This window comes from Ranitomeya imitator, chromosome 8, assembly GCF_032444005.1.
Source record: "Ranitomeya imitator isolate aRanImi1 chromosome 8, aRanImi1.pri, whole genome shotgun sequence".
Taxonomy (NCBI): Eukaryota; Metazoa; Chordata; class Amphibia; order Anura; family Dendrobatidae; genus Ranitomeya; species Ranitomeya imitator.
The window spans coordinates 180,893,768-180,916,490 of record NC_091289.1 but is presented as its reverse complement, the minus strand read 5'-3'; the positions used below and the strand labels follow the sequence as shown (position 1 = coordinate 180,916,490).

Below are 22,723 nucleotides of genomic sequence, written 5' to 3'. Positions count from 1 at the left end.
TCACATGCGAGAAACTCGGATGAGTCTCACATGTTAATATCCGGCCCTCAGATCGGAGCGTGCGGCCGCGTAGCAATACATGAAGCCGCATACTCCGCTCCTGAGTGGCGGGTGCAGTGCCGGGTATTAAAGAGACTCATCCGAGTTTCTCGCATGTGAGAATGAGCCCTTATTGGTATTACAGTCTTCTGTGCAGACGATGCTACACTGCACCATAATAGTGGTGACATTAATGAATATTTTAGCGTGGTTTGTGTATATTATTGTGAGATCAGGCTGGAGGAGATGGGGGGATGGCATTTGGCTGCGACCCAATTCCTATTATTTTGCACACCTGGCAATGACATCACACAGGAGCCAGACACAAGCTGGTCTAGTCCCAGACAACTGGAAATGCAATCCTGTTGAGCAACATTTCAGTGTGTGTGTTAATTACAACCGTCAGCCCTCCCAGAGGAGATCTCTGGATGCAAGGTACACAAGAGCCCTGGAAATGTGGCCACTGAATGGTTTTACTTGCACATTCCTCCACAGATTATCAGGGACAAGTAAATACAGGCTTTGTTTTACTACTCGCCATACTTACTACATGTCTGTCTTCAGCACTGCCCACCTCCACTGGCTCATAGAAGACCCCTAAAACAGGGGTAGTCATCATTCACCAGTAACATTTCCATAGTCCAGGATTGTAATTTCTGCATGTGAACGAAACTTCTCCCATTCACTGACTGCAAGAAGATATATTGAAAAGGGAGAGGAATCGGAAAAATAAATGAATAGTTTTGTATTATAGAATAATTGACTTTTATAAACATTAACAGTTTTTCTACCTTGCAAACAATTGTCTGGCAACAATATAACCGGGTAGGTTTCAGATGATCAAATGTTCTTCTCAGTTATGTGATGATAATGACGTAAAAAAGGGACCAAAAATAAAAGTGACTATATTTGGTTATTTTTTTATGTTATTTTTATCAAAGGAGTCTTAGGCTGGGTTCACACTGCGTTAAACAGCAGCCCTTTCAACACATACGTGAACGGGCTGCTGTAACGCAAGTGTTGACTTGGCACATCGCTAGCGCAGATGGAGCATCTGCTAGCTCTATCTGCGCTAGCAGTGACGGACCCGGAAACGCTGCAGCCCGCGTCTCGGGGTCCGTCACTCAATGACGGCACATCGCTAGCGCACGCCCATTGTGGGCGTGCGCTAGCGATGCGTCCGACATTGAATTCAATTTCGGCGTTCACGGACTACGTTAACACTGCGCTATGCCACGGTGTAACGTAGTCCATCTAACGTGCCTAAAAATGCAGTTTGAACCCAGCCTTAGAGCTTGTTAACACTGGCCAACCAGCAACCGTAAATGACACAGAAACTAATTGTTGGTCATTTAAAATCCTGCTTGTGATGCCGAGTCAGTTTTCACAGACAAGTCGTGAGTCAGGATAGTTAAAGAGTCCGAAGTCAGAAGTCAGGCCTCTATGTCACAAACAAAAGGAAGAGACCGTAGGCGTAGTCAGGTAACAGTCCGAGGTAAAAATACCAGGAGGATAGCAGATCAGAGCAAAGGGGTTAAACAGACGGATAGTCAGAACGAGGTCCTAGGTCAGGCAATGAAAGAAACAAACAAATAACAAGGCACAGAGAAAAAGCTGAATGTACGTCTGTTAGAGGTCTGGGACTAACTGCCCAGTTATGTAGCCTGGCTATCTTCTGGGACAGTGAACACCTGGAGACAGCCAGCATCTCCCAGTTTCAGATTGTACGGTCGAGCTGTCAATCAAAACACCGACAGCTCAGCATACCCCTGCACCAGACTGGATATCTGAGCTGTCATTCAAAGTACTGACAGCTTCAGCACGCCTCTGTACCCGATTGGAGCTGTCAGTAACTGCATCCCAGATACACTGAGGGTTGGAATCATGACACTGTTTTGACAGGTCAACAGCGCTTTCTGATACACAGAATAATTGCCAATACATAATTCTGTGTACATCGACTGTATTTGTTCTTGGCAGCACATACTGATTATACAGAACAATGAGCTGATTTCAACATCCCCATTGCCTCTCCCCTCTCCCCATCTGCTTCTCACCTTTTATCTCTATCCTCCTCTTTTGGCCTCTCGCAGCATACTAACTCTCCAACACATGAAGATGGAAACTCCCTTGACTTGGTCTTCTCCCGACTTTGCTCAGTGGATGATTTCACAAACTCCCCTCTCCCGCTCTCTGACCACAACCTTCTTTCATTCTCTATCAAGAACTGCCATCCCGCTCAGGTCACCCCCACTTTCCACACCTATAGAAACATACAGGCCATTAACACCCAGAAACTTATGAAGAACTTGCAGTCCTCATTGGCCCCTATTTCCTCCATCTCATGTCCTGATTCTGTATTGAAGCATTACAATGAAACCCTGCAAAGTGCTCTGGATACACAAAAGAGAATGGTAAAACCAAAAACACTCAGTTTGAAAAAATGTTTGCAGTAATCCGCAAGTGCTAGTAAAAGATGTAAATAACAGGGTATTTGGTTGATACGTTTTTTGCAAAAAATGTATACTAAGCTGCTCTACCAATCTTCACGGTATACCCATATCAGAGCAGTCCTAACTAATGTATGCAATCCCTATCTGATGTATTTAAAAACCTGATCATCTGTATATTACCTGTGTGAACAGGGTTCAGAGAGGAAAAATCCATGTGTGCATACAGGGCAGAACAGCTTTTGTGCAGCTAGCCCAAGAGGAGTGGTGGAACTCCCCAGTCTTGTAGACACAAGAGAACAATCATGGAAACAGGAACACATGGGCTACTTGCACAGTGAACAAGTCTGTAAGAACATGTTCACACACCACCAAGAAACCTGAAGACACAAAAGAGAATGGTAAAACCAAAAACACTCAGTTTGAAAAAATGTTTGCAGTAATCCGCAAGTGCTAGTAAAAGATGTAAATAACAGGGTATTTGGTTGATACGTTTTTTGCAAAAAATGTATACTAAGCTGCTCTACCAATCTTCACGGTATACCCATATCAGAGCAGTCCTAACTAATGTATGCAATCCCTATCTGATGTATTTAAAAACCTGATCATCTGTATATTACCTGTGTGAACAGGGTTCAGAGAGGAAAAATCCATGTGTGCATACAGGGCAGAACAGCTTTTGTGCAGCTAGCCCAAGAGGAGTGGTGGAACTCCCCAGTCTTGTAGACACAAGAGAACAATCATGGAAACAGGAACACATGGGCTACTTGCACAGTGAACAAGTCTGTAAGAACATGTTCACACACCACCAAGAAACCTGAAGACACAAAAGAGAATGGTAAAACCAAAAACACTCAGTTTGAAAAAATGTTTGCAGTAATCCGCAAGTGCTAGTAAAAGATGTAAATAACAGGGTATTTGGTTGATACGTTTTTTGCAAAAAATGTATACTAAGCTGCTCTACCAATCTTCACGGTATACCCATATCAGAGCAGTCCTAACTAATGTATGCAATCCCTATCTGATGTATTTAAAAACCTGATCATCTGTATATTACCTGTGTGAACAGGGTTCAGAGAGGAAAAATCCATGTGTGCATACAGGGCAGAACAGCTTTTGTGCAGCTAGCCCAAGAGGAGTGGTGGAACTCCCCAGTCTTGTAGACACAAGAGAACAATCATGGAAACAGGAACACATGGGCTACTTGCACAGTGAACAAGTCTGTAAGAACATGTTCACACACCACCAAGAAACCTGAAGACACAAAAGAGAATGGTAAAACCAAAAACACTCAGTTTGAAAAAATGTTTGCAGTAATCCGCAAGTGCTAGTAAAAGATGTAAATAACAGGGTATTTGGTTGATACGTTTTTTGCAAAAAATGTATACTAAGCTGCTCTACCAATCTTCACGGTATACCCATATCAGAGCAGTCCTAACTAATGTATGCAATCCCTATCTGATGTATTTAAAAACCTGATCATCTGTATATTACCTGTGTGAACAGGGTTCAGAGAGGAAAAATCCATGTGTGCATACAGGGTAGAACAGCTTTTGTGCAGATAAGGGTATACCGTGAAGATTGGTAGAGCAGCTTAGTATACATTTTTTGCAAAAAACGTATCAACCAAATACCCTGTTATTTACATCTTTTACTAGCACTTGCGGATTACTGCAAACATTTTTTCAAACTGAGTGTTTTTGGTTTTACCATTCTCTTTTGTGTCTTCAGGTTTCTTGGTGGTGTGTGAACATGTTCTTACAGACTTGTTCACTGTGCAAGTAGCCCATGTGTTCCTGTTTCCATGATTGTTCTCTTGTGTCTACAAGACTGGGGAGTTCCACCACTCCTCTTGGGCTAGCTGCACAAAAGCTGTTCTGCCCTGTATGCACACATGGATTTTTCCTCTCTGAACCCTGTTCACACAGGTAATATACAGATGATCAGGTTTTTAAATACATCAGATAGGGATTGCATACATTAGTTAGGACTGCTCTGATATGGGTATACCGTGAAGATTGGTAGAGCAGCTTAGTATACATTTTTTGCAAAAAACGTATCAACCAAATACCCTGTTATTTACATCTTTTACTAGCACTTGCGGATTACTGCAAACATTTTTTCAAACTGAGTGTTTTTGGTTTTACCATTCTCTTTTGTGTCTTCAGGTTTCTTGGTGGTGTGTGAACATGTTCTTACAGACTTGTTCACTGTGCAAGTAGCCCATGTGTTCCTGTTTCCATGATTGTTCTCTTGTGTCTACAAGACTGGGGAGTTCCACCACTCCTCTTGGGCTAGCTGCACAAAAGCTGTTCTGCCCTGTATGCACACATGGATTTTTCCTCTCTGAACCCTGTTCACACAGGTAATATACAGATGATCAGGTTTTTAAATACATCAGATAGGGATTGCATACATTAGTTAGGACTGCTCTGATATGGGTATACCGTGAAGATTGGTAGAGCAGCTTAGTATACATTTTTTGCAAAAAACGTATCAACCAAATACCCTGTTATTTACATCTTTTACTAGCACTTGCGGATTACTGCAAACATTTTTTCAAACTGAGTGTTTTTGGTTTTACCATTCTCTTTTGTGTCTTCAGGTTTCTTGGTGGTGTGTGAACATGTTCTTACAGACTTGTTCACTGTGCAAGTAGCCCATGTGTTCCTGTTTCCAAAAGTGCTCTGGATGAAGCTGCTCCTCCTATACAGAAAACAACTCGGCACAGACGGCAACAACCGTGGCACACGCTGCAAACACGTTTCCTGCAGCGGTGCTCCAGGTGCGCAGAACGTCTGTGGAGAAAATCTAATCTACCAGAAGATTTCATCCATTATAAGTTCATGCTAAAGCCATACAATTCTGCCCTTCACCTCTCCAAACAAACCTACTTCAACACCCTCATCACCTCCCTGTCCAATAACCCTAAACGTCTCTTTGACACGTTCCAGTCCCTACTCAACCCAAGAGAGCAGGCCCCAACCACGGATCTCCGTGCTGACGATCTGGCCAATTACTTCAAAGAAAAAATTGACCACATTCGACAGGAAATCATCTCCCAATCTCTTCATACCATGCACTGTCCTCCCTCCCCCACTGCATCTAGTTCACTCTCTGACTTTGAAGCAGTTACAGAAGAAGAAGTAAGCAGGCTCCTTGCATCTTCTCGCCCGACCACTTGCACCAGTGACCCCATTCCGTCACATCTCCTCCAGTCCCTTTCCCCGGCTGTCACCTCTGACCTAACAAAAATATTCAACCTTTCCCTCACTTCCGGTATTTTTCCCTCCTCATTTAAGCATGCCATCATACATCCATTACTTAAAAAACCATCCCTCGACCAAAACTGTGCCGCTAATTATAGACCTGTCTCTAATCTTCCCTTCATCTCTAAACTCCTCGAACGCCTGGTCCACTCCCGTCTTACCCGCTATCTCTCAGATAACTCTCTTCTCGACCCTCTTCAATCTGGCTTCCGCTCTTTACACTCTACTGAAACTGCCCTCATTAAAGTCTCTAATGACCTACTAACAGCTAAATCTAATGGTCACTACTCCATGCTAATTCTCTTGGATCTCTCTGCAGCATTCGACACTGTGGATCATCAGCTCCTCCTCACTATGCTCCGCTCCATCGGCCTCAAGGACACCGTTCTCTCCTGGTTCTCCTCCTATCTCTCTGACCGATCCTTCACTGTATGTTTTGCTGGTTCCTCCTCCTCTCACCTTCCCCTTACTGTTGGGGTTCCTCAAGGATCAGTCCTAGGCCCCCTACTCTTCTCGTTGTATACTGCCCCTATTGGACAAACAATCAGTAGATTTGGTTTCCAGTACCATCTCTATGCTGACGACACCCAACTATACACTTCTGCTCCCGATATCACACCGACCTTTTTAGAAAACACCAGTGACTGTCTTACCGCTGTCTCTAACATCATGTCCTCCCTCTATCTGAAACTAAACCTGTCAAAAACTGAACTCCTCGTGTTCTCTCCCTCTACTAACCTACCTTTGCCTGACATTGCCATCTCCGTGTGCGGTTCCACCATTACTCCAAAGCAACATGCCCGCTGCCTTGGGGTCATCCTTGATTCTGACCTTTCATTCACCCCCTACATCCGATCACTGGCTCGCTCTTCTTACCTGCATCTCAAAAACATTTCTAGAATTCGCCCTTTTCTTACTTTCGACTCTGCAAAAACTCTTACTGTTTCACTTATTCATTCTCGTCTGGACTATTGTAACTCTCTACTAATCGGTCTCCCTCTTGCAAAACTCTCCCCGCTCCAATCTGTCCTGAATGCTGCAGCCAGGATCATATTCCTCACCAACCGTTACACCGATGCCTCTACCCTGTGCCAGTCATTACACTGGCTACCCATCCACTCCAGAATCCAGTACAAAACTACTACCCTCATCCACAAAGCACTCCATGGCTCAGCACCACCCTACATCTCCTCCCTGGTATGTCTACCACCCTACCCGTGCCCTCCGCTAATGACCTCAGGTTAGCATCCTCAATAATCAGAACCTCCCACTCCCGTCTCCAAGACTTTACACGTGCTGCGCCGATTCTTTGGAATGCACTACCTAGGTTAATACGATTAATCCCCAATCCCCACAGTTTTAAGCGTGCCCTAAAAACTCATTTGTTCAGACTGGCCTACCGCCTCAATGCATTAACCTAACGATCCCTCTGTGGCCTATTTATAATAAAAAAAAAAAAAAAAAAGGTTCCTCGCATCATGTTCTCATACACTTTATGCAGTATTAGCCCTCTGTGTCTGTACTGCTACATACTTAGGCAGGTAACTGGTTCATGCAGCTTTACATGAACACCTGAGCCTTACACTATAGCTGGTCCGAATAACTAAAGCAATTGTTACCATCCACCTCTCGTGTCTCCCCTTTTCCCCATAGTTTGTAAGCTTGCGAGCAGGGCCCTCACTCCTCCTGGTATCTGTTTTGAACTGTATTTCTGTTATGCTGTAATGTCTATTGTCTGTACAAGTCCCCTCTATAATTTGTAAAGCGCTGCGGAATATGTTGGCGCTATATAAATAAAAATTATTATTATTATGAGCTGTCGAGAACGATGACTAAAGTAAAAATCATTTTACACAACTAACGGGCATTTTGCTAATTCGTCAGGTGATAGGCAACTTGTTTACACTGCCCAATTATCAGAAAGAGCGTATTTCTAGGAATTCTAATTTACGACAAACATACAATGTAAATGTATGCTTAGGCTAGATACATACATTTTTTTGTGCAGCTTTCTCGGAGACAATGCAAGAAGTGGTTACAAAGAAAAATAACATTTTAGAGGAACGTCTTATCTGTCTTCTCTATTTTGTATTTACTCCTGGCAATGGCTTAAAAAACGGAATGTATGAATCTTGTCTTAAGCAACGTTCACATGTTCAGTGGTTATTTCCGTTTGTGGATCTGTTTTGGGATCATAAAAATGGAAACAAAACATTACAGTTCAGGATCAATTCATTTGAATAAGAACAGAAGCTGCCTCCTTTCATCTATCCGTTTTTAGCTGTACAAAATGCGTAGCCTATGCAACTTTTAGGCTAAAAATTGATAGCAACTGGATCTGTTTTTGTTTTTTTTGTTTGTTTTTTTACATTGAAGTCTATAGGAAATGGATCATAATGGATGGTCATCCATTATGTCTTCTGTTGATGGATCAGTTTTTAGCACTGGGCTTGACCAGATGTGGACAGAGCATAAAGCAGGCACATTAGATGGCTTTCAGCCACACAATGAGTTGGATCAGTACTGATACTGAGTTGAGTACTGATCGCCTAATCTTTTATTGTTTACAATAATTTAATCTTCCATTCTAATCACTATTCGATACTAATTCCAACTATAATTTTGATTTAGCAGTCAGAGTGCTGTTGCAATAATATGGAAGTTAAAATGTGGCTGCATTACAGCTGTCGCCATACAATGACTTATGACCTGTCTTTGGGTAAGGTCTTTACTCACCATTGAATATAGTATTCATTGTATAGAGCCTAACAAAAATAAGCAATGTTTGCCATTTAAAGGGACTCTGTTACCTGAATTTGGAGGGAACAATTTTCAGCCATAGGGGCAGGGTTTTCGGGTGTTTGATTCACCCTTTCCTTACCCACTGGCTGCAATATTGGATTGAAGTTAATTCTCTGTCCTCCGTAGTACACGCCTGCGCAAGGCAAGATTGCCTTCTGCAGGCGTGTCCTATGGAGGACAGAGAATGAACTTCAATCCAATATTGCAGCCAGCATGCAGCCAGCGGGTAAGGAAAGGGTGAATCAAACACCCGAAAACCCCGCCCCTATGGCTAAAAATTGTTCCCTCCAAATTCAGGTGACAGTGTCCCTTTAAATTCTGTCAATGACTTGTCCATTTCTGACATTTTCTTGTACAGTGTGGCACCACCTGGTGGTCAAAGCTTGTAGCAATGAACACGTCCACTTAATACCCAACAAGTGCTGGGAATTCCATACCTAGTCACACTCTTCATGGACATGTCTCCTAAGGCTACAATCACACTATCAGTATTTTGTCAGTAATTTTCCTCGGTATTTGTAAGCCAAAACCAGGTGAGGAAAAATCAGAGAAAAGGTTTAATAGAAACAAGTGCACCAATTTTGCTTTTTTTAACCACTCAAGGGTTTGGCTTACAAATACTGATGTGAAATACTGACCAAACACTGCAGGGTTGACTGTAGCCTTAGGCCGGGGTCACACTAGACCGTAATACGGCTGAGTGCAATGCGATAAAAAAATCGCATTGCACTCGGACCAATGCTAACATATGGGGCCGCTCCCACCAGCCGACTTTTTGTCGGCCGTTTTCCTCGGTCATGCTGCGATTGTCTCGGACCGAGGAAAACTCTCGGCTCACTCGCACCCATATAAGCCTATGGGTGCGAGTGAGACAGCGCACACCACTCGGATATCATCCGAGTGATGTGCGCTATAAGCGGACCCCAGCAATGGAGGAGATGGAGAAATTCATTTCTCCGCCTCCTCCGCAGCTGTGCTTCGATCCTCCCTGTGCGAGAGAATCAGAGCACAGACGCATGACACTCGGCTCCTGCTCTGCTGTGCGCAGGAGCCAAGTGTCATCATATCGCATCCGATGATCTCGCATCGGATGCGATACGCCAGTATGACCCTGACCTTATAGTGATACTGTGTTCACTGGAGAGCATTAGAAAGAAATGGCTTCGTGCTCTGCTTGTTAGGGAAGCAGCGGCATATAGCACATCATGGCAGTAACTGAGAAGACGACTTCTGCAGGGGAAGTTAGAAGAGGCTGCCAGGAGGGGAGAGGTGCTAGAAACACTGGAAATTACTTTAAAATAAAATCTGTTAAAACAGTTTCCCACTAAGATAATTATGGCTTGTTCAGTGAATCTCATTAAAATAATCATCAAGGTCATTTAAATTAATTTTAGAAAATGCATTATTATAATGTTATTCCATGGCCCTTATTGAATGTTGTTTGTAAAGCAGAGGTCATATGTAATCTTCCCGGAGCACTGTATGAATAATACTCCTCTGCCTGCTGCCAGCTCAATGGAAACACTGAAGCTTAATGGGTTTATCCCTGATTTTTTAAAAAATTTTTACTATGTGCCTAAGAACTAACAGGCAGGTAGTTGCCGAACTCTACTTCCGTTTTTTCATTGTGTTTTTGTGTGTTTTTTTTAACATGAGTTTTTCTTCCTTTTTTTTTACTTTTCGGTGTGTCGTGCTGTAAATAAAGCTTCTTTGTGTTTGATACTTCCTGGTTTTTTTTTGCTTTGACACAACTTTATTGCTATAGGTATGGATTACATGTGTGTTTTATGCATTTTCGCTGCAGAAATGCACTAAAAACTCACGTGCGTGTTTTGCCTGTTGATTTTCCGCATCTATTGCAAGTCTATCGGCAAACTTGCACATAAAACTCAGCCTATTTGCAAGAGAAACTGACATTCTGCGGATTTTAAATACACACCGAAAGTCAGTTTATGCTGAGTAAAAAAAGACAGCGCAGTGGGCATCAGATTTCTACAAATCCCATCCACTCTGCTGGAACTGAAAGATGCAGCTTTTTTTTACGCAGTGTCAAAAACTCACCAAAATCTCATAGTGGGAACGTAGCCTTGAAGGAGGTATCCGGGACTTTACAAAAAAAAAAACATGTATCTAAGCACGTATCGGCAGGTAATTGCAGCTGCACCATTCTCCGCTGTCACAGACCGCTCCTGCCGTGGATTCAGCTCCCTCTCCTGACGCGACGGGGAGGGACTTCCGAAGTCATCCTGATTGACGGCTGGGTCCCCCAGTTAGGTAGAGGGGATCCGGCTGTCAATCATAATAGCCTCGGAAGTTCTGCCCCATCGACAGAACGGACTGGAAAATAAGCCTCCGCTCTATAGACGTGGGGTCAACAGATGCTTCTGAATCCCCGGCAGGAGCGGTCTGTGACCACTTTGTGCCAGGGTAGAACGGTGCCGGACACAACAGGCAGGTACGGTACGTTGCAATTACCTGCCTGTTAGTGCTTAGCTACATTTCTTTTTTGTAAAGTCCCGGATATCCCCTTTAAGGTCCTGGTTTGTGGCATGGTGACAGCAGCATGGCAGAACGTTTTTGATAGCAGGAAATCTTCCTTGGGGTAATAGATACGACGTGTAACCTGCTTCAGGGTTCTACACTGCAGTTTGATTCTTTATGACAGAATTGAGAGTTGTATTTTATACCAGATTTATTTTTTTTTCCTCTCTTCACAAATAGGAAAATAAGGACACCGAGCCGTGTTGAAACAATGGATTTGTCAGCGTTAACTTTCATTTGATGAGAGGAGAGAAACGCCAAACCTGAAAAAAAAAAAGGTGCGGAGGGACTTCATGTCATTGGGTTTCCTTGTATCCCTCTCTGTGGCTGAGGTCAGTGCACAATTCTTGCTCTATTTATGCTGCTGTGAAGAAATTATTTGTTTTATCCATATAGTCAAAAATATCCTACGTGTTTTGGAATAAAAATATTCTGTCCATTTTATTCATACTTTCTTTAGTAATATTGTTTTCCCATAAAGCTGTGTGACAAAACCGTGGTTGTCGTCGCTCTATTCATAGAGCGAACTGTAACATTATATGGGCAGGGGGGGGTGTAGCACAGTCTAAATACATAGATAGATTTGAGCCTATATATTTAAATGCAAATGCTCGGAGCCCTTTTCTTTAGAGGCCCAACTATAGCTGATGCATGGACTTTTCTCAAATAACATAAGGTCCCTTTAAAAGTTTACATCTGGGGCCAATGTAACCTCAAACCCTCAATAGACCTATGGTCTCTGTTACCTTTCTGCTACATGTAATCCTAGTTTCTCCTGTCAGGCAGGGCATCTCTCTTTAGGTATCTTTTCTTAGGGGCCTCATCATCCCCTACAGCACTATGTGAGATCTGATTTATTTTTTTGCATTTTCTCACGCTACTGTTACATTGTGTCGGTATTTCATGTAGCACCTGTGCTTGTGTCCCCCAGCTATTGCTTCCTGTCCGCATATCACAGGAGATATCGCTTTTCATGCTATTCTCATTCACTGAATTAATACTCGCCATATAGACTATATTTCAAATACATTTTTGTAGCTAGGCTAAAGGTTAAACTGTATTACCCAAAACAAAAAAGTGAATCACAGAGCGAAGTACCATTAAATATAATCATTTTTTATGAATAAATAGTACAAAAAACAGCAATTGTTAAAATACATATAGGAAATAATAGCAGGGATAGTGACACCTAAGTACCATGTCCAGCAAAAAATATAATACAAATGTAAGGAGGCAAACCCAATATAATAATAGCGCCATCTAGCTTTATAAGTGCGCCAACTTTGCCCTTCTATTTCTCCTTATATTGGGTTTACCTCCTTACAGCGATTCACTTTTTTTGTTTTGGATAATATATCATATATGATGTGATAGAGCTATCATTTGTTTTGGCCGCCGTTTGGTAAATAATGGTTAAACTGTGTTTACTCGCAAAATGAAAAAGCAAAAATGACTATCTTTATTTTTTAGGCACGCACTTCTGTGGTGCTCTTCCAATAAAAAAAAATATTATTATTTATTTCTATAGCACCATTGATTCCATGGTGCTGTACATGAGAAGGGGTTACATACAAGTTACAGATATCACTTACAGTAAACAAAACTAACAATGACAGACTGGTACAGAGGGGCGAGGACCCTGCCCTTGCCGGCTTACATTCTACAGGATTATGGGGAAGGAGACAGTAGGTCGGGGGTTGCAGGAGCTCCGGTGTTGGTGAGGCGGTAGCTTCAGTAGTGGTGAGGAGGCAGCGGGGTCAGTGCAGGCTGTAGGCCTTCCTGAAGAGATGGGTTTTCAGGTTCCGTCTGAAGGATCCAAATGTGGTTGATAGTCAGATGTGTTAGGGCAAAGAATTCCAGAGGATGGGTATATTCTGGAGAAGTCTTGGAGGCGATTAGATGAGGAGCGAATAAGTGTGGAGGAGAGAAGGAGGTCTTGGGAGGACCGGAGACAGGTTATGGATGGCTTTGTAGGTCAGTATTAGTAATTTGAACTGGATACGCTGAGGGAATGGGACCCAGTGAAGAGATTTGCAGAGAGGGGAAGCGGAGGAGTAGCGAGGAGAGATGAATTAGTCGAGCAGCAGAGTTAAGAATGGACTGGAGAGGTGCAAGGGTGTTAGCAGGGAGGCTACAGAAAAGGATGTTGCAGTAGTCAAGGCGGGAGATGATGAGGGCATGCACAAGCATTTTAGTAGATTGACGGTTGAGGAAAGGACGGATTCTGGAGATATTTTTGAGCTGGAGACGACAGGAGGTGGAAAGAGCTTGGATGTGCGGTTTGAAGGACAGGGCAGAGTGAGGGTATGTGCACACGTCTGGATTTCTTGCAGAAATTTCCTGAAGAAAAACGGAAATTTTCTGCAAGAAATCCGCATTTTTTTTTTTTGCGTTTTTTTTGCGTTTTTCTTAGCATTTTGCAAGTGAAATTAGCTTGCAGAATGCTAAAGTTTTCCAAGCGATCTGTAGCATCGCTTGGAAAACTGACTGACAGGTTGGTCACACTTGTCAAACATAGTGTTTGACAAGTGTGACCAACTTTTTACTATAGATGCTGCCTATGCCGCATCTATAGTAAAAAATAGAATGTTTAAAAATAATTTAAAAAATGGTTATACTCACCCTGCAGACAGCCGATCTATTCAGCGGCGTCCATTCCTATAGATGGTGTGTGTGTGCAGGACCTTCGATGACGTCGCGGTCACGCGACCAATCACAGGACCGCAACGTCATCGCAGGTCCTTCACACAGACCATCTATAGGAACAGAAGCGGCAGCATGCAGCGCAGAGAGGCGGGAAGACACCGGGGCCATCAGAGGGTAAGTATATGACTATTTTTTATTTTATTTCTTTTTTTTTTTTTACTAATTATATGGTGCCCAGTCCGTGGAGGAAAGTCTCCTCTCCTCCACCCTGGGTACCAACCGCACATAATCTGCTTACTTCCCGCATGGTGGGCACAGCCCCATGCGGAAAGTAAGCTGATCAATGCACTCCTAGGTGTGCGGAATCCCCGCAATTCCGCATTTTTAATGAACATGTTGCTTTTTTTTCCGCAATGCGATTTTTTTCGCGGAAAAAAAAGCAACATTTGCACTAGAAATGCGGAATACACTGTAATTAATAGGAGGCATATGTAAGCGTTTTTTGTTCGCGCTTTTATCACGTTTTTATAGCGAAAAAATGCGAAAAAAACGTGAAAAATCCTGAACATGTGCACATGGCCTTAAGGGTTACTCCGATACAGCGGACTTCCAGTATGGGGGAAAGCATGATGTCGTTAATTGCGATAGATAGGTCAGGTGTGGAAGATCTATGGGATGGAGGAAAGATGATGAGTTCAGATTTGTCCACATTGAGTTTGAGGAAGCGAGAGGAGAAGAAGGAGGATATGGCTGATAGACTCTCCGGGATTCTGGACAGCAGAGCGGTGACGTCTGGGCCAGAGAGGTAGTCCTGAGTGATAGTCTGGGTGATAGTCTGACCACTGTTTCTGCTCCAACAGGGTCATCACCTAGATTTCCAAGGACCTTTAGGCTATGTTCACATGTTGGATTTTTCAGTTTTTTTTTCTGCAGCAAAACCTGCTCTCTCGGCAGTAAAGAAGCTGCTTACAAAAAAACTAATTTTGCTTCGATTTTATTTCTGCTTTTTAGTTGTTTCTTTTGCATATTGATAACGTTTAGTGGCCTCCCAAAAAGTGTGATTTAACTTTCTTAGGTTTTTGCACCAAAAATGCAGCAAAAACTGATACCTGTGTTTTTTCGCTGCATTTTTTCACTTACTCATTGTTTCCTAAGGGTGAAAAAACGCTGCAAATACGCTGAAAGAAGTGACATGCTGCAGTTTGCAAAAATGCAGCAGTTTTCCAAATTGGTCAGGGAAAAAAAGAACATTGTGTGTGTACGAGATTTCTGTGGTGGGTACGCTGAGTTTTCTGTGTAGAATTTCCCCATAGACTTGCATTAAGTGCAAAAATTCCACAGGTAAAAAAACGCACATTTGGCTTAAGTGCGTTTCTGCTGTAGAAAAGTATCAAAAACACACGTAATCAACATGTAAGTATATCAATAAAGTTGTCAAAGCCAAATACCAGGAATATAAGAAAATGGATTGTAGCAATTGTACATGTTAGAGAGTGATGTTCCAATGAAAAACAATCAACCTAGATGTTCTAAAAACTAAATATTCACTAACTATACGCCATTTGACTGGTGTTTGGCAACTGCCCCTTGAAGGTATTACCGTTTCTTATCTCACCCTCCTCAGGACAATGTTCACACCCTTGTCTTTTCAATGCAGAGAATCAGCAATAAATTTGGGTCTTTGAAATAAAATGTCTTCTTTGGCTTCTTGACATCCTGTTTCAACAGGTCTGACTCATTCTTACAGTACAATTAGTAAGGAGTCTCCAGATGAGGGATTCCAGAGGGTTTTATTTTGCTTCAGGGAAAAGTCCTTTGACGCCAACACGTTTCTTATCAGGGAATGGGCCTTCCTCTGGGAACCTTACTGTATTTTTTTTGGGCTGTTGACCCTTTTTTGGAATTGGCCTTACACTTTTATCAGCCAAAAGCTTTTTCAGACAAAAACTATTCCTCTTCATTTCTTCACACACATGCACACTTAGTTTGGCAGGGTATGCTTTTTCTCTCAACAGGTAGAGGGGAGTAAGCTGATGGAGTCTTACTACTAGAGTTGGAACAATCATTTCAGGAGTAAGCTGATGGAGTCTTACTACTAGAGTTGGAACAATCATTTCAGGAGTAAGCTGATGGAGTCTTACTACTAGAGTTGGAACAATCATTTCAGGAGTAAGCTGATGGAGTCTTACTACTAGAGTTGGGACAATCGTTTCGGGAGTAAGCTGATGGAGTCTTACTACTAGAGTTGGGACAATCGTTTCGGGAGTAAGCTGATGGAGTCTTACTACTAGAGTTGGGACAATCGTTTCGGGAGTAAGCTGATGGAGTCTTACTACTAGAGTTGGAACAATCATTTCAGGAGTAAGCTGATGGAGTCTTACTACTAGAGTTGGAACAATCATTTCAGGAGTAAGCTGATGGAGTCTTACTACTAGAGTTGGGACAATCGTTTCGGGAGTAAGCTGATGGAGTCTTACTACTAGAGTTGGGACAATCGTTTCGGGAGTAAGCTGATGGAGTCTTACTACTAGAGTTGGGACAATCGTTTCGGGAGTAAGCTGATGGAGTCTTACTACTAGAGTTGGGACAATCGTTTCACAGGACCATAGACCGGGTCTATAAATCACTGACTGCATGATGGGAGGCTTGTAAATCTCCATCCCTTCAGGGATTAGTGGTTCTTCTTTTGAGTAGCTGTGCTGGAGTGACATCGAGTGTGTGTCACGCGACAGGCTAACGTTACTCCTGCCTGCCTAATCAAAAGAAGAGCCAGGATTGCAGAGAGTTTAGTAGATAATAATAATCATTTTTATTTCTATAGCGCCGACATATCCTGCGGCACTTTACATTTTAGAGAGGACTAGTACAGACAATAAAAGACATTACAGCATAGTAGGTTCGCAGGCCTCCTGTCCAGATTACTGACCTGGCTGATGTACCGGAGTCCTGCAGATCGATTCTACCATATCTACATATTACCCCTAATAAATATAGGATTGGGTATTGAAATGCAGTATGCCTTATTCTTCCGTCTTTCTTTTCCCCGCATCATCTGCTCGCATATACTTACAAGACAGTTTAATGGTCCCGCAGAAATCTGGGGGTTTTGAGAACTTCTATGTATATGGCACCTAGTCACCCCCTATATGGACCAGTCGGCCTGCATTCTCCAGTAATCCCAATTTACCATAAACCCATCATCCTCTAGTCTTATTGCATACATAACCTGTATACTGTACTCAACCTGCATCTTCCAATAGATACAATCCCTCTGCCTTGCACCCCCCAGTAGCCCAGGGCTTGCACTGCTGCTCTTGTTTGCAAGTGTCACATTTTTAACCCTGCAGAGACCTGAAAAGGCATTATTGCCCCTTTGTCTGTGCTGTCAGGCAATCAATCTCTTCCAAAGAGAAAGCTTCCATTTAGTAAGTGAACTGTGGGGGGTTTATCTGTTCTCTTTGTGCACCAATGCTGCTAATCTCTGAATGGACAAGCTTGAAGAAGTCCAGAGAATGCTGTTTATATATAGTTAAGCCACAGACACATATGCAGAAAATATACAGGCACAAATCGGATGGGAGCTTTCTTATTGGGAACACGTCACCATCTTACAAGCCCAGATATTTCCCTTCATACAGTATAATTTGCAGGGGTGAAGTCTGGTGCAAAATCAGTACCCGGTATAACAAACGCCTGATAGGGTGCTAATCACAGTAATACAGCAGACAGCCATTTGTGCTAATGAAGTGATAGAAGGTCATATTTGGTTCTAATCTGATATGTAATCATCATCATTCATTTTGAATATTTAGCCAATTATAACCTTACTGGAAGCCCAGAATAGATACTTTTGCTCTTCTGCAAACCATCACCCCTCCCCCCATCTAACCTAAAATTTGCTGCTACTTATTAGTGTAGTTACAGCACTTGCCACACAAGTTTCAGCCATTAGCCACAAGCTGGTGCCGTTATTACTCTGCCCATAACCCGTATCATTACATGTAGCTAATGTAATAATTACAGGGTTTAGTATGTGGGTCACACATTTACTCATCTGTGGAAGTGACAAATGTTCTCCTAATAGGACTATACTTGGGCAGTCTGCAAGGTGCAGAATATTTCTTACATCTGCTGAAAAGATATTCCAAGTATTCAGATGCCCATGTGACAGGTGCTGGAAAAAATCTCACTGTATGTGACAAATGTGATCATAAAGTAATAATAATAATCATTGGCGACATCTTTCATTTATACAACATAGACCTATATTTATCGACCTGTGTGTGCCATCTCTGGAGCAGCTGTGATGAAAATAATGGTGTGCGCCATGTGTAGGATTTTATAGATATTTACAGTAAAAAGAACTGTTTGCATGAGGGCTGTTATTTTGTGATCCAGATGGGCATGGTAACATATTAGGCGTTTATTGATTTAGAAAACGAAAACGAAAGCAACTAAGAAAAATGTGACAAATATAACAAAGATTGTGCAGTTACCCCTGACAAAGCGCACCAGGTGTGAAACGCTTGTCAGGTTGGCTGGGCACTAGGAGTCCCCAGTCCTCTTTTACTTTGGTTGGTACCAAGAGGCAACATTGTTTAAATTACCATAAATTATATTTTGGGTGATTTTCCTCTGCTGTGTGTGATACTTGTATGTTACATGTCTAGCATTACTATGTTCATTCATGCTTATTGCTTATAGCTGTCACCACAATCTACTACATAATTGTCTAAGGGTCACTTCCGTCTTTCTGTCTGTCCTTCTGTCTGTCACGGATATTCATTGGTCGCGGCCTCTGTCTGTCATGGAATCCAAGTCGCTGATTGATCGTGGTAAAACGCCCACGACCATTGCCATGAGCAATCAGCGACGGGCGCAGTCCGGCGGCAACATGGCTGCTCCTTCCTCCCCGCAGTCAGTGCTCGCTCCATACTCCCATCCAGTCAGTGCTCACACAGGGTTAATGGCAGCGCTAATGGACTGCGTTATGCCGCGGTGTAACGCATTCCATTAACGCTGCTATTAACCCTGTGTGACCAACTTTTTTACTATTGATGCTGCCTAAGATCTAATGTTAAAAATAATTTAAAAAAATAAAAAAATCATCATATACTCACATTCTGGTGTCTTTCCCGCTCCTCGCGACGCTCCGGTAACCGCTCCATGCAAGCGGCAGGTTCCTGTGGCAAGGATGCTATGCGACAAGGACCTGCTATGACATCATGGTCATGTGACTGCACGTCATCACAGGTCCTGCGAGAAAGACCTGCCATGACATCACGGTCATGTGACCGCAACGTAATCACAGGTCCTGCGCCCATACCAACCATGGGACCGGAAGCTGCCGCGTGCACCGCACACATGGCCAGGACTTCAACGGAGGGTGAATATATGTTTATTTTTTATTTTAAGTCTGTATACTACATGGCTCTGTGCTGTATACTCTGTTGCTGTACAATATACTACGTGGCTGGGCAATATACTACATGGCTCTGTGCTGTATACTACGTCGCTGTGCAATATACTACTGCATGTAGAAAAGCCGTGGAGACACCATGATGTGTCTCTCAACGCAAGCAATAAATAGCCAGGTCTTTCACCGTGAAGGAACAACCACGGGAAGGGCAGCATCCAAAAAGGAAAACGACCTATGCCAAAACATGGTATCCATCCACAGATAGCTGTTTCGGGGTGTTTGCCCCTCATCAGTATGGAGTAGGAAACTAGCTATTAAGAGCAGTGCCTAGTAAAAGGACTATAAACAAAAGGATGAATGACCTCGGGGAGATCAAAACATCCAACACCGCGGAGACACCATCTCGTGTTTCTCAACGCAGTGATCCAGAACACTGCCCCCATCCCTTATGGGAAATATGCAAATGCATGTAGAAAAGCCGCAGAGACACCATCACATGTTTCTCAACGCAAGCAATAAATAGCCAGGTCTTTCACCGGGAAGGAACAATCACGGGAAGGGCAGCATCCAAAAAGGAAAACCACCTATGCTATCTCCCTGAGGATGTTGAAGAGGGAAGTTATTAGGGAAGGGCAGAGGTCTGGTATATGGAGTGGTTGAGGTGGTGGAACAGTAAAGGTTTGCCTTGTTTGATCGATCTTGTTTTTGAAGTAGATGGCAAACTTCTCAGAAGAGATGAGGGGAGTTGGAGGTGGCAGTGGTGGGAGGAGGAGAGAGTTAAATGTGCTGAACAGTTGTTTTGGGTTTATGATAATGAAGATACAAGGTTAGTGAAATAGGTCTGTTTAGCAGAAGTGAGGGCTAGTTTGAAGGCAAGTGTAGCTTGCTTAAAAGCAGTGAAGTCGCCTGACAGGAGTGTTTTTTTCCAACACCACTCCGCAACCGTGGATGCTTGTCAGAGTTTTTTGGTGAGGTTGTTATGCCAGGGTTGCCTATTGATTTGTCGCACTTTTCCATGCATGAGAGTGGTGACTGAGTCTATGGCTGATGTGAGGGTGGAGTTATCGAAAGCGGTGGCGCTGTCCGTGTCATGGAGTGAAGCTATGGAGGACAGGGGTAGAAGAGAGTCTGTGTTACGGGGCTACCACGACAGAGAGGTTCCAGAGAACCACAGCGCTCTGGGCCTTGTTCACACACAGTGAACAGAAGCTCTTCTCCTGTTTTCTGACCTGGCTGCTTTGTGCCAGCAGTACAGGAGTTAATCTTGTTGCTGAGTTGCTGTGAGCTGGGTATCTCAGCTGAAGGTGATTTTGTATTCTCCTCCTCTATATAGACCCAGCCTTGACTTCAGCTATTTTCAGTGATCAGTTCAGCTGCCAGGCTTGGGGGTTGAAGGAGCGTGGTGTATTAGGAGCTTGGAGGTTTATTACAGAGACTGGTGTCTGCTGTTTTGATTGCATGTTAAACCTGTTTCCCTTCCTAGTTTTTTCCTTCTCTTTCCTTCTACGTGTTACCTCTGTGGTTGTGTGAGCATTTGGTGAGTCTGAGACTTTCAGTTACCTTGTCTGTATACCCTGTTTATTGTTATATTTATACACTGGTGCAGTCCACCTCCTTTGGGTGGTGAGGGGGCCATTGATAGGGCCTGCACAGGAGACAGGGATACGCTTGCGGCTCAGGCCTCCTAACCATCATAGGTACCCCTGAGATAAGGGAAAGTCAGGGCCCCATTATAGTGGCAGGGACAGGTGCGGGTCCCAGTACGCCGTCCTGCCCCTTTATCGCCGTTAACGGCGTGACACTGTGAATGTTTAGGTGTTAAAGGTTTCTGCGGGGATGTGGTAGTGGCTGGACATAGGGGGCAGGTGAGGAGGACAAGGATGAGAAGGTGAGTAGATGGTGGTCAGATAGGGGGAAGGGAGAAGTTGTGAGATTAGATAAGGAACAGAGACGGGTGAAGATGAGGTCTAGTGTATGTCCGTCTGCGTGGGTGGCTGTGGAGGACAACTGTGTAAGTCCAAAGGATGAAGTAAGGGCCAGGAGCTTGGAGGCTGCTGGCTGGTGGGTGTCAGTAGGGATATTAAAGTCACCCATTATAATGGTGGGGATGTCAGCAGAGAGAAAGTGGAGAATTGGTCAATGAAGGCAGTGGCTGAGCCCGGTGGCCTGTATATGACAGCCACTTGGAGATTAGAGGGAGAGTAGATATAGATAGAGTGAACCTCGAAAGAAGGAAGGATAAGGGAGGGTGGGGGTTGGATAGGGTTGAAGGAGCAGTTTTTAGAAAGAAGGAAACTCACCTCTCCACCATGTCTGTTGACAGAGCGAGGATTGTGGGTAAAGTGGAGGCCACTGTAACTCAGTGCAGCAGGGGAGGCCTGTCAGGGTGGGTCAGCCAGGTCTCAGTGAGGACCAGGAAGGAAAGGTTGCGAGATGTAAAGAGATTGTGTGGAGCTTGTATTACAGACAGAGCGGGCATTTCAAAGTGCGCCAGAGAGTGGAAGCAGGGGGGTGGGGGGTTAGTGGCACAGATTTTAAATGTGAAGGGTTGCGGTAGTTTCTCATAGTGTGAGAATAGGGGGTGAGTGTTAGTGGGATATAGGGGGCGGGGGGCCAGGATTGGGGGATATGTCGACAGCAGTGAGGATGAGAAGAGAAAGGGTATGCAGGTGGGTGAAGGAGAGCAATCGGCTTATATTATATTTTAGTAGGTGAGGTCTGATGTTAAAGAACAGGTCGGCGGATGTAGCGAGGTGGGAGATAGTTATTTGGTTCGAGGGTGCAAGGGTTTGGGGTTAGAGAAGGAGAGTGAGGATGAGTGGAGCAAAAACAGTTCGGGCAAATGTGAACATGGTTAAAGAGCAGGGGAAGAAAAGAGAGGCAAGTGAAATTAGAAGACAGGGATTAGTCTTATCATCTGGCCGATTTCTGGTATATTTCTGATGATACACTTAAAAAGATGTCACTATAAAGCACACTTAGAAATGTGGGGCTGGGTATAAGATTGTATGGGGTGGTGCATTCCAGCAAACTGATGCTGCATGAGAGAAGTCTTGCAGACTGAGGTGTGAGGTTTGGATTATGGATGAGGTTAGTAGAGCTTTTGTAGGCGAGCCTGATAAGTTTGTATTGTATTCTCTAGCAGCTGGGCAACCAGTATAATGACTGGTACAAGGTGGAGGCATCGGTGTAGTGACTGGACAGAAATAGGAATAGAATTGTGCAATGTCAGAAACATTAGTTTCAAAATAAACAGCAAAAAAATTCCAGAATAAAAAAAATTATTTAAAAAAATTTGAAAACACCATAAGTCAATACAGAGCCGTGTGTCTAACAAAACACAGAATTAATCACATAGTAAACAATTAAAATATGAAAGAATAAAGATTCCGATGAAATGAGTATAAACATTTTCTGGAAAGAGTAATATTGTCTTTCTAGGATTGATGTTTATATTTTGATTGAACTTAACCCTATAAAACTTCAGACTCTTAATTTTCTTTTAGAAGGAACTCTTTTTCTCTTTTTTTCCCCTGTATTAATTTCTACACCAAGCT

At 43.3% G+C, this 22,723-nt stretch overlaps 1 protein-coding gene across 1 annotated transcript in view; it reads left to right on the top strand.

Moving 5' to 3' along the window:
* The window catches only part of PTPRF (protein tyrosine phosphatase receptor type F), a 1,072,658-nt gene that overhangs the window by 728,131 nt on the left and 321,804 nt on the right, over positions 1-22,723 (top strand). Inside the window, exon 5 of the mRNA XM_069738054.1 lies at positions 11,282-11,433. The gene's annotated coding sequence lies outside the window, so the exon portion shown is untranslated. The remainder of the gene's footprint in view (positions 1-11,281; positions 11,434-22,723) is intronic.